Genomic DNA, 19,773 nt, shown 5'->3' with positions numbered 1-19,773 from the left:
TTGCCAGTTTTTTATTAGATTTTAAATAAAAAGATCTGTCAACCAGATTTTGTAGTGGACAGGATCAGATTCATTATCAAAAAAATCTATTCAATGAAATTGTAACAATTGGTAATAAATTTTAATTTTGTTTTATTATTCATTCATGGGATATGGGCATTACTGGCAGCACCCATATTTATTGTCCCTCCCTAATTGCCAAAAGGGCCATTAAAAGTCAACTACATTGATGTGGGTCTAGTCATATGAAGGCCAGATGGTAAGGATGGCAGAACTCCTTCCCTAAAGGACATTAGTGAGCAGAAGGGTTTTTCCTGACAAATAGGCAATGGTTTCATGGTCATCATTAAACTCTTATTTCCAGATTATTATTGAATTCAATTCCAGCATATGCCACTGTAGGATATGAACCCAAGACCCCAGAGCATTACCTGGGTCTTTGGCTTAACAGTCTAATGATTAATGGCACTAGGCAACTGCCTATCACTATTAAAGAAGTACAACTAGGTATCCCTCCAATATCTCTAAAACACACACACAAAACTTCAGGAAAAAAAAAGCCAAATGGATTTCTCTGCAGAGATTGGCTTTCTGAAAGAATGTGTTTTGGCTAATTTTGGGTTACTTCAGGTTATTCTTGCAGGCGAAAAGCTAAACGTATAATGTTCTGAAGTCTGTCACTTCAATGTTCTGGTATGTGTGGGCAAGTCACTAGTTATGCATGATTGTACCTGGAGTCTGACGATCACAGCACTCTCAGGAAACACAATATAATCCTCCAATTACTCTTTAAGAAGAATGAATAGATTTCACCCTGAACTCAACAAAAGCGTTCTTTTAGTGTTTGGAGAAATTAGCTAGGCAGCCCTGCCATACAGATGTCTTGGTCCCAACTGAACCAGATAAAATCAGAATCTCTCTGAGCCAGGTGCTGTTCAGAAACAGCCCAACATGATCTACAGCAAAGCAGATGGTTATTATCAGTCATGTGATTTCTAGGAAGCCTCATTAGAAAAAGTTATACCAGGTTATAGTCCAACAGGTTATTTGGAATCACTAGCTTTCAAAGTGCTGCTTCTTCATCAGGTGAATCTGGAGCAGAATCACAAAACACAGACTTTATAGCAATATAATTGCAGTGTCATGGAATGTAATATTAAACAAATTTACCTTAAGTCTTTCAACTTTTAAAATGACAATTTTAATTTTGGTTCCTTCATATGTAAATCCCAGAACTTTTTAAAAGCTACATTCTCAAAATGGTTTTTAACAATAGGTATCATCTCAGCTCAGATAATTCATTGAAGGTGTGAAGTTAAATTCTGTCTGTTTCCCAGTGTTAGGTCATCTGATTCCATTTCTAAAGTGGGAGTTACAGAATCTTGCATGGATTTATTCAGTTTCTGAGCAAAATAAAATATAATTCTGCAAGTACAAAGTCACCCCAAAAAATTACATGTGTGTGTATGTGTGCAGGGGAGACCGAATGAGTGTGTGCCTGTGGGTATGTATGTGGGGGTGGAGTGTCTGTGAGGGAGTGTTTGTCTGTGTGAGAGTATAATGGAGTATATGTCTGTGAGAGGGTGCTTGTGTGAGTGTGGGGAGTGTGTGTGAGCATATGAGGGAGAGCTTGTGTATGAGAGAGGGTCTGTGTGTGTGTTTGTGTGTGTGAGAGAGAGAGACGGACAGAGACAGAGGGACAGAGAGAGAGAGTATGGTGTAGTGGGGTCACCTGTAGCGTGACATGAACTCAAGGTCCCAGTTGAGGCCATCCCCAGGGATACTGAACTTGGCTATCAGCCTCTGCTTGGAAAATGGTCACCCAAAGGTCCGAGGTCGCATGTCCTGGACCGCTGAAGTGTTCCTCGACTGGGAGGGAACACTCCTGTCTGTTTATTGTTGTGCAGTGTCCATTCATCCACTGCCGTAGCCTCTGCTCAGTCTTGCTAAGGTACCATGCCTCAGGGCATCTTTGTCCGCAGAGTATGAGATAGATAACGCTGGCCGAGTCACATGAGTACCTGCCATGTACATAGTGGGAGGGTTCCCCACACGTAATATAATTCTGCAAGTACAAATTCACCCCAAAAGCTTATGTTTGTGTGTGTGTGCAGGGGAGACCGAATGAGTGTGTGCATGTGGGTGTGTATGTGGAGGTGGGAGTGTCTGTGAGGGAGTGTTTGCCATGACAGGGTTATATGGTTTGTCCTGAAAGCTGGGCAGTTTGCTATGAACAATGATATGTTTGAAGTTTGGTGGTTGTTTAAATACAAGAAGTGGAGGAATGGGGAAGGTCTTGGTGAAGTGCTCATCCTGACTGATAATGTGTTGCAGGCTGCGAAGAACATGGCGTAGTTTTTCAGCTCCTGGGAAGTAGTGGACACCGAAGTGTACCCTGTCGGTTGCAGCTCGTGTCTGTCTCCTGAGGAGGTCATTACGGTTTCTTGCTGTGGAACTGGCATCATACCCTGTTCTTACGAGAGCATCCTTGAGTATTTCCAAGTGTCTGTCACGCTTCTCCTCATCTGAAATGGGCTTGTCCATAGGGGATGGCTGTTTTAATCTCTTTCGGGTGGAAGCAGAGAAGTGTAGTATCATGAAGTTATCTATGGATTTGCAGCAGAGAGGTGCTGAGGTGGCCATCCTTGATGGAGATGCATGTGTCCAAGAATGAGGAAGAGATACTAGAGAGTACTCCATGGTGAGTTTAATCGTGGGATGAAACTCGTTGATATCGCTGTGTAGTCGTTTCAGTGACTCCTTGCCATGGGTCAAGAGGAAGAAAATGTTGTCAATATATCTGGTGTACAGTGTTGGTTTGAGGAGAAAGTGAGGTCTGCAGATGCTGGAGATCAGAGCTGAAAATGTGTTGCTGGAAAAGCGCAGCAGGTCAGGCAGCATCCAGGGAACAGGAGAATCGACGTTTCGGGCATAAGCCCTTCTTCAGGAATGAGGAAAGTTTGTCCAGCAGGCTAAGATAAAAGGTAGGGAGGAGGGACTTGGGGGAGGGGCGTCGGAAATGTGATAGGTGGAAAGAGGTCAAGGTGAGGGTGATAGGTCAGACTGGGGTGGGGGCGGAGAGGTCAGGAAGAAGATTGCAGGTTAGGAAGGCGGTGCTGAATTCGATGGATTTGACTGAGACAAGGTGGGGGGAGGGGAAATGAGGAAACTGGTGAAATCCGAGTTCATCCCTTGTGGTTGGAGGGTTCCTAGGCGGAAGATGAGGCGCTCTTCCTCCAACCGTCGTTTTGTTGTGGTCTGGCGATGGAGGAGTCCAAAGACCTGCATATCCTTGGTGGAGTGGGAGGGGGAATTGAAATATTGAGCCACAGGGTGGTTGGGTTGGTTGGTCCGGGTGTCCCACAGGTGTTCTCTGAAACGCTCCGCAAGTAGGCGGCCTGTCTCCCCAATATAGAGGAGGCCACATCGGGTGCAGAGGATGCAATAGATGATGTGTGTGGAGGTGCAGGTGAATCTGTGGCGGATATGGAAGTTTCCTTTGGGGTCTTGGAGGGAGGTGAGGGGGGAGGCGTGGGCGCAAGTCTTGCACCTCCTGCGGTTGCAGGGGAAGGTGCCGGGAGTGGAGGTTGGGTTGGTGGGGGGTGTGGATCTGACGAGGGAGTCACGGAGGGAGTGGTCTTTACGGAATGCTGATAGGGGAGGGGAGGGAAATATATCCTTGGTGGTGGAGTCCGTTTGGAGGTGGCGGAAATGACGGCGGATGATGCGCTGTACATGGAGATTGGTGGGGTGGTAGGTGAGGACCAGTGGGGTTCTGTCCTGGTGGCGGTTGGAGGGGCGGGGCTCAAGGGCGGAGGAGCGGGAAGTGGAAGAGATGCGGTGGAGGGCATCGTCGACCATGTCGGGGGGGAAAATTGCGGTCCTTGAAGAAGGAGGCCATCTGGGTTGTGCATTTTTGGAACTGGTCCTCCTGGGAGCAGATGCGGCGGAGTCGAAGGAATTGGGAGAATGGGATGGCGTTTTTATAGGGGGCAGGATGGGAGGAGGTGTAGTCCAGGTAGCTGTGGGAGTCGGTCGGTTTGTAGTAGATGTTCGTGTTGATTCGGTCGCCTGAGATAGAAATAGAAAGGTCGAGGAAGGGGAGGGGTCCTCTGTAGAGAAGAAGTCTTGTTCAAACCTGTGCATAAAATTGTTGGCATATTGGGGTGAAAATTTGGTCTCCATGGCTGTTCAGTGTGTCTGGATGAAGAACTGGTTGTCAAAGGTGAAAATGTTCTGGTCGAGGATGGACCGGATGAGTTGTAGGGCAGTGCTCGGAGATTGGCCCTGCACATACACATAAGTTTATGAGATGAATTTGTACTTGCAGAATTACATTTTAGATTGCTCAAAAACCGCACAAATGCATGCAAGATTCTCACTTTAGAAATAGAATCAGTCTGACTAAGACTGGGACACAGACAGACTTTGACTTCACACCTTTAATGCATTATCTAAGCTGAGAAGATACCTATTGTTAAAAGCTATCTTGAGAATGTAATTTTAAAAAAGTTCTGGGATTCATGTATGAAGGAACCAAAATTAACATAGTCATTCTAAAAGATGAAAGACTTAAACTAAATTTGTTTCATATTACATTCCATGACACTGCAATCCTGTTGCTATAAAGTCTGTGTCTTATGATTCTATTCAAAACCACCTGATGAAGAAGCCGCGCCTCATAAGCTAGTGATTCCAAATGAACCTATTGGACTATAATCTGGTGTTGTCTGATTTTTAACTTTGTCCACCCCAGTAGAACACCGACACCTCCAAATCATTAGAAAAAAGTTCCAATTCCAAGCTTTCAATGATCCTTTCTAAAGAAATCTCTGCAGGTGTGTCCACAAAACCTGAAATAAATACATTTTCCCAAAACCATTGAAAATCTAATTCTTCTGAGAACTATTGATAGGAATATAGACTAGAAACAGTCGTTCCAGAAGGGAATCCTGTGTCCTGAGACATGTCCTTAGTAGTTCAATCCATTTCCAACATAACTCCTCCAATGACTGTCAATTTCTTTTTACCTTCAGCCAGTTATTTTATTGACTACGCTGAGTTAAAAATCCATAGCTTTGAGCTGAATTAACACACTTTGATTAATGAACTTTGACAAATGAACTTTGAAAGTCAAGCAGCCCTTATCTTAAACCATGGACAACTTTACAGCTGTCCCTTCCCATTTAATGGTGCTTTTTCCTTTCCTCTAACTGCCCCAACTGAATTCTTTTTAACTGTAATGTTTAAGCCCAGCTACTACCTTCTTTTCTCATCTCACTTAGTCTCGTTATTTGCACTTCTTTAATATTTTTGTTTGTAAAATATTATTTCCCAGTGAGTCTTTTCTTCTTTCCATATGTACACTTGTGTTGAGACCATTTATCCTCTTTACTTTTGTTTTGTTCATCGATTTCAGGTGACTTATAACAAGAGAAAATCCAACTATATCTCATTGACATTCAATGGCATTACTGTGTTGAATCCCTCACTATTAACATGCTGGGTGTCAATTGATCAAAAACGTAACAGAAACAGCCAGATAAATGTTGTGTCTACAAGAACAGCCCAGAGATTAGGGATTCTGTGACAAGTAACTTGCCTCCTAATACACTAAAGCCTGTCCACCATCTACAAGGCACAAATCAGGAGTGTGATTGAAATGGAGGTGATGGCCTACTCAGATTATTACTGGACTGTTAATCTAGAGACCCAGGAAATGATGTGCGCACCCAGGTTTGAATCCCGCCATGGCAGATGGTGAAACTTGAATTCAATAAAAATCTGAAATTTAGGGTCTAATGATGCCCACAAATAGATTGTTGGAGTGCCCTTTCCATCCTTTCTGAAAGCAGACTGTCACCCTTACCTGAACTCTAGACTCACAGCAATGTGGTTGTCTGTTAATGGGCAATAAATACGGGCCTTGCCAGTAACACTCCCATCTCATGAATGGATAAAAATAACTCAATGACTTGGCTTCCAGCGCTTTCTGCGGCAATGAGATCCCACTGATTCACCAGCCTCTGGCTGATGAAATTCCTCCTCACCTCAGTTCTAAAGGGCTGTCGCTTCACTCTGAGGCTATGCCCTTGTATCCTAGTCTCTCCTACTAGTGGAAACATATTCTCTGCATCTATTCAGGCCCCTCAGTGCTAAAATAGTATCTAAGTCTGTGGAAACCTTTCTTCAAATATAGGCACCACACCCCCCCCCCTTCTACTTTTTCACCTGACACACAAGCATATGTTTTGCTTTCGTGTTTGTGCTCTGTTTTAAAGATCAGGATCTCTCCCATTTGCTATGTTTCAACTTAAATCACCCCCTTCCATTTCATAAGGAACAAGTTCCAAGCTACTTGACCAAATCCCCTCATAAAATTGTTTTAATATACAATGACAATAAATGATGGCGTCCCATTCCCACTTCTGACTTTTAATGGGGGTGGGCAGGTCAGTAATGAAGTAGCTGAAGAGGTTTGGGTCTCAGACACTGCCTGAGGAATTGTGAGGGTGATGTTCTAGGACTTAGATGACTGGCCTATAAAGCTCGCGACCGTTTTCTTTTGTACAAGATATGACTTCATCCAGTGGAGAGTTTTCCCCTGATTCCCATTAATTTCAATTTTATCAGGTCTCCTTGACATCACGCTTATTCAAACGTTGCCCAAATATTAAAGGTTATCATTGACACCTTCCTTCCAGAGTTCAGCCACATTACATGGCCTACAATTAGGAGTATACATTAAACATTAGCCTTGCCAGGGACATCGTGTCCCATAAATAAATTTTAAAAATTTTATTGAGTTGGTCACTAGACAAAAAAAAATGAACTGCGGATGCTGGAAATCTGAAATGAAACAGAAATTGCTGGAAAATCTCAGTGAGTCTGGCAGCATAACTCTAACCTCTTCACAGATGCTGCCAGCAATTTGTTTTTGTTTATTGAGTTGGTGCTTTCGATGTTGGGAGTGCATTTACCCTCCAAGCCCAGCATTAGACATATGAAATTGTTTCACTTCTGCGTGTTGTGAATCATCCACAATTATTTGTTTAACTTGTTCATTCATTTAATCCAATGGTCTCCCTGTCTCTGTCTTATTCAGACAATAAGGAAGCAATTTACTTTTAGTCTCTTAAATTTCACAAATTCTCTGTGAAAAGCATTTGGTTGGAAGGGAAATAAAATTGTATTTAGTTAAACCCAACATAATTTGTCATAGTCAAGAACACACAAGGGATCATGTGAAACAGTTTTTGTATTGGAAGGAGATATAAAAATTCACCATAACAATGAGCACTCTTAATTGTATCATTATTCCATCCTTTCTTTCTTTTGACCCTAGGGGATTTAAGGTTTCTGTTGTTTTAATCTGGGTGTAACATTGGAATAGAGGCTGCATGCTGCAGCCATCAGCGTTAACACCAGCACAGGCAAAGCCAGATGGATTTTTTTTTGGAAATGTCTACGCCATTCCAGAGTAAACATTCACTTAAATGCAGCAATTTGCCAGATCTGCTATTAGTGATCAACATTTTGTGAAAAACAAGAAAATAATGGCATGCAAATTATGTCCTCTTCTTCAAGTGCAAATTGACAAGCAGCTTGAGGAATGGAGGAGGTATGCAGTGTAAGGCAAATTGCCATGATGTGTTCATTGCTTAATATTTAATCATTACAATTATTGTATCATTAGTACCATTTAATCATTACAATTGCTGATTCACATACTAACCATTCACTTAGCTTAACACAGAAAGTTAAGTTAAGGGAAGATTTGAACACATTGGTGAGCATGCAGAAGAGGTTCATGAAAGTAAGGGATGAGACATTCCTGTTATGACAATAATAGAAGTTGAACTGTTTTCCTTGAAGAGGAGAAGGCTAAGAGGAGATTTAATTTTCAAATGCATGAAAATTGAAAAAAAATCATTTTTATATGCTGCTTTTCACTTTTCCTTTCTGTCTGTCAATGCATTCTTAATTTCACTAAGTAGGACTCCATCCTCCTTCTCAGTCCTTCCTCTGTATACTCCTTAATCCTTCAATCATATTGTTTAAAGAAATACACTACTGGTCTCAATGTTGACCAAGCCCTGTTGATCTTGTTATGGTCATATCAGTTCCATTTTTAAAAAATTCATACATGGATATGACCAGGAGTAGCATTTGTTGTCCATTCCTAATTGTGTTTGGAGTGAGGCTTGCTTGGCTATTTCCGAGGCAGTTAAAAGTGAAACATTGCTATGGGTCTGGAGTGATAGGTAGGTCAGACGGGGTAAGGAGTGAAGATTTTCTTTCCTAAAGTGCATTAATGAAACAGATGGGGCTTTCTTCTTTATGACAATCGACCAACAAGATAGCCATAAGACTATCTTCTAATTCCAAATTTAATTCAATTCATACTTCATTATCTGCCAAAGTGTGATTTGGGTCCATGTCTACTGAACATTACTTTGAAGTCCAGGATACTAACATTAACACTATGCAATGGCTTCCTGTATTACTGGAAACTTCCAGTTAATTACACAGTAAACCGATTTTGAACTGAAGGATACAAGAAAAGTCTAGGTGTTGGGATCTCCTACGAAATGCTTTCCTGCAGCAAATTCCAACTAACTGGCATAATTTCTGGAAACAAGTTGAGAGTTGTGAAGCTGGTAAAATGATGTTAGAAAGTGGCAGTATGGGAGACCAACTTCCTCCTGCAAGACTTTCACTCTCGCCTGTAAAATTCTAGCTGTTTTCTTTTGGAAGCTGTTGGCTATATAATCATCTTTAAGAAAACCAAGATATAACTTCAGCACACAAACAAATAGTTAGCTTTGAGGAATATTCTGTCCTTTTTGCTAATTGTTTATAAGTCTGTTCATTTGCTTAGCTCTTTGTCCTAGATGAGCTGACAATAAAATTTTTCATAAAGTAAAAGGAAATTGAATTAATTTGAGGAAGTTAGCTTGATGGCATGATGGCTGAATGGTTAGCACTGCTGCCTCACAACACCAGGGACCTAGGTTCAATTGAAGCCTTGGGTCACTGTTTGTGTGAGGTTTGCATGTTCTCCCCATGTCTGCATGGGTTTCCAACTGGTTATCCAATTTCCTCCCATAGTCCAAAGATGTGCAGATGGAGTGGATTAGCCATGGGAAATACATGGCTATGGGGATAGAATGAGGTATTGGGTCTGGGTAGGATGCTCTTTTGGAGGGTTTAGTGCAACTCGATGGTCTGAATAGCCTCTTTCCACACTGTAGGGAATCTAACTAACAGTATATTACAAACATGACAGAACAATTAGGGTGGAGAAAATAAAGGAAATGTTGCATTTTTATAAACTCCTTTGCATGAGATTAAGGCATCTCAAGAAGTTTTCAAAGCAATGAAGTACCTTTGAAGTGTTTTAGTGTAGGAAACGTGGCACTCAGTTCACACGCTGCAAGCTGCACAAACAGCACTGTGACGATAGCCAGATAATGTGATGTTGATTGTGTGATAAATATTGGCCAGAATATTGAGGGATAATTCCTCTTCTCTTCAAGATAGGACAAGGGATCTACAATATTTACCCTGACAGAGCAGATGGATACTCAGTTTAACATTTCATTTGAGTAACTGGAGAGTGAAAGATTAAAAATTCTATTAGGTTGCAAGGGTGCAATGTGTGTTTGTGGTAGAATTTAAAATTAGACTTTCATTTACAATAATTTTTAATGTTACAGAAAATTATATGACCTATGAAAGCTTTTTGTTGGATTAAAGCATGTCAGGAAGTGAGTGAAAGAAACAGACTAGAAGGGACACTGTATCGTGTCCTAATCATTTTTGGTGACTAATTAAAGTGATTGCGGGAGAGCTCATTGTAAGTGATTGAAATGCTCAGTTCTGAATTCAATGGAAGATGTGGCTGGCCTAACCTGGGTAGCGTATCAACTTTAATGCTAAATTGCTAACTTTTGGAAGTCCTATATCAGTATCTTCAGAATGAGTGGATTAGTTACAGAGAAATGCTTGAGAATTATTTCATGAAAACAGGACATTTGGACCAATCAGCCTTAATTTTCTTTCTCCATACCTTTTCAGGCTAATTTCATTTGTCTATTTGTCCAATTGTACTTCGAATGTTGCCATAGTTTCTAACCCTGGATTTAAATTCTACAGCTTCACAATTCACTTTTTAAAGCAGCTCTTTATTTTAATCTCTTGCAGATTGTCTAATTTCTCCATAATTTTAAACTTGCTAGATTTTGAGGCTCAGTTACAATAGACAATAGACAATAGGTGCAGGAGTAGGCCATTCAGCCCTTCGAGCCTGCACCGCCATTCAATATAATCATGGCTGATCATTCCTAATCAGTATCCTGTTCCTGCCTTATCTCCATAACCCTTGATTCCACTATCTTTGAGAGCTCTATCCAACTCCTTCTTAAATGAATCCAGAGTGTGGGCCTCCACTGCCCCCTGTGGCAGAGCATTCCACACAGCCACCACTCTCTGGGTGAAGTAGTTTCTCCTGAGCTCTGTCCTAAATGGTCTACCCTGTATTTTTAAGCTGTGTCCTCTGGTTCGGCACTCACCCATCAGTGGAAATATGTTTCCTACTGCCAGAGTGTCCAATCCTTTCATCAATGGCAGTCAACCATTTGTTAGGAATTTTCACATAGTTTTTTACATTTGTTAAGAGGCGGCAGTCTTAGATACAATATATTATCTACCTGGACAAAAGGAAAGACCTGTGACTGACAGACGAGAACACTTTACTGATTCCAAAGCAGTTCCATACAATGGAGAGGCAGATACTTCAAAGGTGGACACTTACAGTTTCACGTGGGAGGATGTTCATCCCCAATATTTCATAGTCTTTGATGTATAATCTTCATTCTTCCCTTAGGCTGAAGTAGGAGAACTGCTGTTCTTCTCCCAAGAAGGTGATGGCTCGTATCCTGGGTCTTTCCTATTTCACTTCCCCCCTTTACCTCGGCTAATATATATTATTTATTGGGCAGGTAATCTATGCTCTGTCAATCACTTGTCTGAATCCTTTGACTAGTGACTGTGGGGCAGTTACTCATGACATTGGAAATCCCGTTGTCATTCTTTGCAAGACCAACTGATAATAGGGCGCAAGTGATACCAGACACATCTACGACATCAGTTCAATGTAGTTTCATGACCTCAGTGACCTTGGTGATTTTTACAACCTTTTTTATACCTTCCTATTGGGTTTGATGGCTAGAAATTTGCTTATATTCAGAGGAGGTCAGTTACTAATATAACCACATTTAAGCACGATACAGGAAATACTATAACATTTCAGTTTTAAAAAGACCCTAATTCCCAACAAACTCTTTAAATGAATCGACATTTTGCTTATGGAAAAGGGTCCCTCTTTTTCAAGTACTTTCATGACTGCCAGCTACATACTATTCACTATGATGACTGAGCAATAAATAACACATTCTTGTCCATTTTGTCTTGCTGGTGTTCAAGTGAACTTGATAGCAAACCGCACATCGTGTCAAAATTGGAAATAACACATTGAGTCTACCAGAACGCTTTGAGAGAGGTACACAAAAGGGAGACAGTATTTGAAGCCAGAAAAGCTAGTTTCCTACAGCTGTGTACTTTTCAGCTAAGTGTTCCACAAGCCATCACATACTGGGTCGGGATGGTTTGTTGGAAGAACTTAAAAAGAATTTGGAACAATTATGAAGTTACATCACAATATATAAAATCACATCAAGCTGTCAGAACTATGTGAATTATAGAAATGCCCCAAAAAAAACTTGGCAGTCTTCAGTTTGAAACAGTTGAAACAAAGATGGATATTTAGTTTGAGCCTCAGGTTGTGTCTCCCATGGAAATTATGTGTTGGTTTCACTGAAGTTCACAGGACGGTGGATAACCATCTCCCTCCCTAATCCTATTCCTCCTTCCGTTCCCATTCCTTCTGCCCATCAAGCCAAACTCTTCCCTTGATCAAGCCACAAATTTACATCTTTCTCTGGTTTCTTTCTTATCTCCTTTCTTGTCACCTCCAAGCGTTTCTTGTCAACGAGACCCTCCTATGTCCATATTCCCATGATCCTGTAAATCATCCAACTTGCCTTCCAAGCCTAATTGCTAGTGACATAGGGTGTGATTTTTCTCCTCTATGTGGTGATGAGAATAATGGTAAGTGTGATGAGCAAACTGAGTGAGAATCCAACAATCAGATTTCCACCATGCGCTAACAAGTTCTCCCTCCTGAAATGGTGAAAGGGTTAGAAAGGCCTATCCCCATAATTTTTTATTAAACACACAACTCACTAGAATTAACTTCTCCTTTCTAATCAACTTCTGACCAATTAGATACTTGACTTCTACACAGACAAAAACTTGATTGCACTAACCAAGCATTTATCTGTCAACTTTATTGTTCGGCACTTATTCAGGGGAATACGTAGCTCTAGCTGCCTCTGCTGAACCCTTCTCAATGGCAACTAGAGCAGGATAGCACCCTGGCCTATCATTCCACCCAGCTGGAGACTGGCAACACACTGGTTTCAGCTCCACAGGTGGCACTTTAGCAGATAGGGTCAGACAGCTAGCTGGGCATGGCATTTTAAGACAGAAGACAAGTACGCAGGTTGTGACTGATACGGTGACTTTACTGCAGAAGGAATGCAGGAAGAGTTTGGCAGAGAAGGTCACTTTAAAGCAGGAGACAATGTAGCTACATGTTAATATAGGAAATGGCGAAGCATTAGTTTAGCAATATGGGGGGGGGAGGGGGTGGGGGGAAGGCAGAGGTGTGAATGATGCTCTACAGCACATTGCTGCTTCAAAGTCAGAGGAGATGCAAATGCAGCAGTTTACACACCTTTTTTTGTTTCAAAAATATACTTTATTCATAGAAAATCCTATTATACACTGTAACAAATACAGATCAGTACTGTACAGAAACAAACCCAACTTGCCCATGCCGACCAGATATCCTGACCTAATTTAGTCCCATTTGCCAGCATTTGGCCCATATCCCTCTAAACCCTTCCTATTTCTGATGAAGGACTTTTGCCTGAAATGTCTATTTTCCTGCTCCTCGGATGCTGCCTGACCTGCTTTGCTTTTCCAGCACCACTCTAATCTAGACTCTGGTTTCCAGCATCTGCAGTCCTTTTTTTACCTTCCTACTCATATACCTATTCTGATGTCTTTTCAATTATTATTGTACCAACTTCCACCATTCCATTCTGTACATGTATCACCCACTGTGTGAAAAAGTTGCCCCTTAGGTCCCTTTTAAACCTTTCTCTTCTCACTTTACCCTATCCATGCCCCTCATGATTTTATAAACCTCTATAAGGTCACCTCTCAGTCTCTGACGCTCCATGGAAAATAGCCCCAGCCTATTCAGTCTCTCACTGTAGCTCAAATCCTCCAACCTTGGCAAAGTCCTTGTAAATCTTTCTGAACCTTTTCAAGTTTCACAACATCCTTCCTATAGCAGGGAGAGCAGAATTGCACACAGTATTCCAAAAGTGGCCCTAACCAGTGTCCTGTACAGCCACAATATGCCCTCCCAAGTTCTATACTTAATGCACTGGCTAATAAAGGCAAGCATACCAAACACCTTCTTCACTATCCTATCTACTTGAGACTCCACTTGCAAGGAACTATGAATGTGCACTACAAACTATCTTTGTTCAGCAATATTTCCCAGGACCTTATTATTAAATGTATAAGTCCTGCCCTGATTTGCCTTTCCAATATGCAGCACCTTACATTTAGCTAAATTACACTCCCACCTGCCACTCCTCGGCCAATTGGCTCATCCGTTCAAGATCCTGTTGTACTCTGAGGAAACTTTCTTTGCTGTCCAATATACCTCCAATTTTGATGTCATCTGAAAATTTACTAACCATACCTCCTATGTTCACATCAAAATCATTTACATAAATAACAAAAAGCAATGGGCCCAGCACTGATCCTTGTGAAACACCACTGGACACAGGCCTCCAGTCTGAAAAGCAACTCTCCACCACCACCTTCCATCTTCCAACTTCGAGTCAGTTCTGTTTCCAAATGGCTAGTTCTCCCTATATTCCATGTGATTTAACCTTGCTAACCAGTTACCATTCAAAACCCTTTCGAATGCTTTGCTGAAGTCCATGTAGATCGCATCCACCACTCTTTGCCAGCAGCTTACACATTATGCACACTGCATATACATGAAGAACGTGATAATGCTTAAAGAGGCAATAGGGGGCATGCTTAGTCAGGTCTGGTTGGTCTCCACTCAGTCAGGCGTACTGTCATGGTTAGTACAGAAATTAGGTAAATTATAGTCCAGTGGTTGGCTACAGTATAACATGCAATATAACATAAGACCACAAGACATAGGAGTGGAAGTAAGGCCATTCGGCTCATTGTGTCCACTCTGCCATTTAATCATGGCTGATGGGCATTTCAACCCCACTTACCCGCATTCTCCCCGTAGCCCTTAATTCCTTGTGACATCAAGAATTTATCAATCTCTGCCTTGAAGACATTTAGCATCCCAGCCTCCACTGCACTCCACGGCAATGAATTCCACAGGCCCACCACTCTCTGGCTGAAGAAATGTCTCCGCATTTCTGTTTTGAATTTACCCCCTCTAATTCTAAGGCTGTGCCCTAGTCTCCTCCCCTAATGGAAACAATTTCTTAGCGTCCACCCTTTCTAGGCCATGTATTATCTTGTAAGTTTCTATTAGGTCTCCCCTTAACCTTCTAAACTCCAATGAGTACAATCCCAGGATCCTCAGCCGTTCCTCGTATGTTAGACCTACCATTCCAGGGATCATCCGTGTGAATCTCCGCTGGACACGCTCCAGTGCCAGTATGTCCCTCCTGAGGTGTGGGGCCAAAAACTGGACACAGTACTCCAAATGGGGCCTAACCAGAGCTTTATAAAGTCTCAGTAGCACATCGCTGCTTTTATATTCCAACCCTCTTGAGATAAATGACAACATTGCATTCGCTTTCTTAATCACGGATTCAACCTGCATGTTTACCTTTAGAGAATCCTCGACTAGCACTCCCAGATCCCTTTGTACTTTGGCTTTATGAATTTTCTCACCGTTTAGAAAGTAGTCCGTGCTTGTATTCTTTTTTCCAAAGTGCAAGACCTCGCACTTGCTCACATTGAACTTCATCAGCCATTTCCTGGACCAGTCTCCCAAACTGTCTAGATCCTTCTGCAGCCTCCCCACCTCCTCAGTACTACCTGCCTGTCCACCTATCTTCGTATCATCGGCAAACTTCGCTAGAATGCCCCCAGTCCCTTCATCCAGATCATTAATATATAACGTGAACAGCTGCGGCCTCAACACTGAACCCTGTGGGACACCACTTGTCACCGGCTGCCATTCCGAAAAAAAAACCTCTTATCCCAACTCTCTGCCTTCTGTCAGACAGCCAATCCTCAATCCATTCCAGTAACTCACCTCGAACACCATGGGCTCTCACCTTACTCAGCAGCCTCCCGTGTGGCACCTTATCAAAGGCCTTTTGGAAGTCTAGATAGACCACAAAAAACTGGGTTTCCCTGGTCTAACCTACTTGTCACCTCTTCAAAGAATTCTAAAAGGTTTGGTCAGGCACGACCTCCCCTTACTAAATCCATGTTGACTTGTTCTAATCCGACTCTGCTCTTCCAAGAATTTAGAAACCTCATCCTTAACGATGGATTCTAGAATTCTACCAACAACCGAGGTTAGGCTAATTGGCCTATAATTTTCCATGTTTTGTCTTGATCCTTTCTTGAACAATGGGGTTACAACAGCGCTCTTCCAATCATCCGGGACTTTCCCTGACTCCAGTGACTTTTGAAAGATCTCAACCAATGCCTCTGCTATTTCCTCAGCCACCTCCCTCAGAACTCTAGGATGTAGCCCATTGGGGCCAGGAGATTTGTCAATTTTAAGACCTTTTAGCTTTTCTAGCACTATCTCTTTTGTAATGGCAACCATACTCAACTCAGCCCCCTGACTCCCTTTAATTGTTGAGATATTACTCATGTCTTCCACTGTGAAGACTGACGCAAAGTACTTATTAAGTTCTCCAGCTATTTTCTTATCTCCTATCACTAGCCTTCCAGCATCAGTTTGAAGTGGCCCAATGTCTACTTTTGCCTATTGTTTGTTTCTTATGTATTGAAAGAAACTTTTACTATCATTTCTAATATTACTGGCTAGCCTACCTTCATATTTGATCCTCTCCTTCCTTAGTTCTCTCTTTGTTATCCTCTGTTTGTTTTTGTAGCCTTCCCAATCTTCTGATTTCCCAGTGCTCTTGGCCACTTTATCGGATCTCTTTTTCTTTGATACATTTCCTGACTTCCTTTGTCAGCCATGGCTGTCTCATCCCTCCCCGGATAACCTTTCTTTTCTTGGGGATGAACCTCTGTACTGTATTATACCCACAATTATACCCACAAACTCCTGCCATTTTTGCTCTACTGTCTTCCCTGTTAGGCTCTGCTTCCAGTCGATTTTCGTCAGTTCCTCTCTCATGCCTTCATAATTACCTTTGTTTAACTGTAACACCATTACATCCGATTTTGCCTTCTCTCTTTCAAACTGCAGACTGAACTCTACCATATTATGATCACTGCTTCCTAAGTGTTCCCTTACTTTAAGATCTTTTATAAAGTCTGGTTCATTACATAGCACAAGGTCCTAAATAGCCTGCTCCCTTGTGGGCTCCATGACAAGCTGTTCCAAAAAGCCATCCTGTAAGCATCCCAAGAATTCCCTTTCTTTGGATCCACTGGCAACATTATTTACCCAGTCCACCTGTATATTGAAGTCCCCCATGATCACCGTGACCTTGCCTTTCTGACATGCCTTCTCTATTTCCCGGTACATGTTGCACTTCTGGTCCTGACCACTGTTAGGAGATCTGTACATAACTCCCATCATGGTTTTTTTGCCTTTGTGGTTCCTCAATTCCACCCACACAGACTCCACATCATCCGACCCTATGTCATTCAGTGCCATAGATTTAATTTTATTCTTAACTAACAAGGCCACCCCACCCTCTCTGCCCACCTCCCTGTCTTTTCGATAAGTTGTGAATCCTTGGATGTTTAATTGCCAGTCCTGAATCCCAATGCCTACCACATCATAATCATTCACGATGATCTGTGCCGTTAGTTCATCTACTTTGTTACGAATGCTACGAGCATTCAGTTAAAGTGCCTTAATGCTAACATTCTTATCATTAGAGATATCGGAAGTCATAAGATGTCCTAAGTTATCTTTCCTTTTTGTTGCATTCCTAATCTGCCTCAAGGTTAAATCCACCTGCATACATGGTATCCTCCTGCTTATCTTTCCATTTACCTCCAGACTCCCTGTCGCTTTCACTTTTCCTTCCCCCCAACTCAGACGTTTAAAGTCCTACTGACCACCCTATTTATCCTCTTCGCTAGAACATTGGTACCAGATCGGTTCAGGTGGAGACCGTCCCAACGGCAAAGATCCCCCCCGGTTCCAAAACTGATGCCAATGCCCCATGAAATGGAATCTCTCTTTCCCATACCAATCCCTTAGCCACGTGTTTACTTCCCTAATTTTCTTATCACTATGCCAATTGGCATGTGGCTCGGGCAGTGATCCGGAGATTATGACCCTTGAGGACCTGTACTTCAATTTCCTTCCTAGTGCTTGATAATCCCCAAACAGGTCCTCCACCCTAGCTTTGCCTATGTTGTTAGTCCCAACGTGGATCACAACAACTGGATCCTCCCCCTCCCGCTCCAATATCCTTTCAAGCCGGTTGGAGATGTCTCGCACCCTGGCATCGGGCAGGCAACACACCATGCGAGACTCCCGATCCGGCTTGCATAGGATACAATCTGTCCCCCTAATTATAGAATCCCCTATAACAACTACTTGTCTTTTTGCTCCCCCCCCTCTTGAATAGCCTTTTGCACCATGGTGCCGTGGTCAGCTGACTCATCCTGTCCAGAGCCCTTTTCCTCATCCATATAGGGAGCAAGAATCTCATACCTGTTGGACAAGGTCAAGAGCTGAGGCTCCTGCACTCCTGAACTCAAGTTCCCCTGCCTGCCTCACTTACAGTCACACTCTGATGTCCCTGATCACTAACTGAATGTGAATTACTTAATCTCCCAGGTGTGACTGCCTCCTGAAACAAAGCATCCAGGTAACTCTCCCTCTCCCGGATGTGCCGCAGTGTTTGAAGCTCAGATTCCAGATCAACTCTGAGCTGGAGTTCTTCCAGCAACCAACACTTGCTGCAGATGTGGTCACTGCCATTCACAATGGGATCAGCCAGCTCCCACATCATACAGCTACAGCACACCACCTGTCCAGCCATCTCTGCTTAGTTAATTCTTTATTACTTTGTATAGGCTTGATTTAAAATACTTTCTGATACCTCTTTTTCTAAAAACCAATTAATAGATAAACCATAAAAAGTAAATTTTTAACTATTCGCCGATAAAGAAATAGAAAATCCTTACCTTAACAAACCAGAGTCCTATTTTTGGTTAGAGGAGGGGGGGAGGGGAGATGGTGTTGGGGGGAGACACAACACGTGTAGTGTCTCGGGTTCAGCCACTGCCCAGATATACTACCGGCAGTCCCCGGTCGTCGCTCCTGCTCTTCCTACTTATTAACTAGATTAGAGAGGAGGGTGGGTGGGAGACGCTACAGTAGTACAGTCTCGGGTTTGGCCGCCTTGCTGATATATATGGTCACTGCTTTCCTTCCCGCTGCCCGTCCGGTCCACATCACTTCCTCCGCTGCTCCCGCTCCTTTTCCGCTGCTGCTCGCACTTAAAATGGCCATTGGCATCGAAGGGTGAGTATTTATACTCACTGCTTACCTTCCCAGCTGCCCCTCTGATCCCTGTCACTTCCTCCGCTGCTCCCGCGCCTTCTGTGAAAGAGAAAAACACCAATGCCCGCTACCGCTAAGTAATTTTAATAAAAACTGCCTTACCTTATCTGCAGTCTTCCGTGTTCGTCCTACCTCCACTGCTGCTCGCACTTAAAATGCTCTGATTGAGTCGGAATTGGGCCATGGTGAGTCTTCATATCAAGGAAAAACAATCTGAGTTATATTGGTTGGTCAGTCAGGGTTGTCTTGCAAATTCAGTCTGGCATACAGGCTGTGATTTGTCGGCATTGGGGTGGGGTTGTTAGGGGTTGAACATAATCCACAGGATTCCTACAGTCGGGTCTTTCAAGACTGTAGGCAGATCAGGTCAGGGGATTGGTTTAGTCGTTTTTGCTGGCTGAGGGAATGCTCATAATTATGGGGACTGTTGAATGTAGTAGGGTGAAATCTGATAGGACATTGTCTAGATGGTTTCAAAGGGGGAGAGTAAGGTAATTCACATAAATCTCATATGGGGAAGGATAATAGCCAGCGAGCAAACGACAATTCAGTAGGGACTCCGCAAGGAAAAGATGACATAACGGTAACGTAAAGAGGCTCAAATAAAATTGGGGAAGGATAGAGGCTCATTTGGAAAAAGGGATCATAATACAGCAGAAAAGGTGAAAAATGGGGACGGGAGCATATCACCAGTCACAGGCTCAACCAGAAAGTCACTGCAGTGAACATAAATTCTGAAGTTCACCATTTGATCTGAAAGTCAGCTGCACAATAAGCTTTGATATTGATAAGCAATACCCAAACGTGAGCAGAGCCAGTTTTCAAAAAGGGGCAAAGTTTAGGAATGGATTATGAAACTGTCTAAAGATTCACCATGTTAAGCAGGA

General features: G+C 42.6%; 1 protein-coding gene across 5 annotated transcripts in view; it reads right to left on the bottom strand.

Annotated features, from left to right (window-relative positions):
- The window catches only part of LOC122557273 (serine protease 23-like), a 270,056-nt gene that overhangs the window by 75,812 nt on the left and 174,471 nt on the right, over positions 1–19,773 (bottom strand). For all 5 annotated transcript variants that reach the window (XM_087992000.1, XM_087991999.1, XM_087991998.1 and 2 more), the window contains one exon: positions 18,989–19,077. The gene's annotated coding sequence lies outside the window, so the exon portion shown is untranslated. The remainder of the gene's footprint in view (positions 1–18,988; positions 19,078–19,773) is intronic.

This window comes from Chiloscyllium plagiosum, unplaced genomic scaffold (assembly GCF_037043375.1).
Source record: "Chiloscyllium plagiosum isolate Xiang-an unplaced genomic scaffold, Cpla_swu_hap1 HiC_scaffold_11, whole genome shotgun sequence".
Lineage (NCBI taxonomy): Eukaryota > Metazoa > Chordata > Chondrichthyes > Orectolobiformes > Hemiscylliidae > Chiloscyllium > Chiloscyllium plagiosum.
This window is presented reverse-complemented; position numbering and strand designations above follow the sequence as displayed.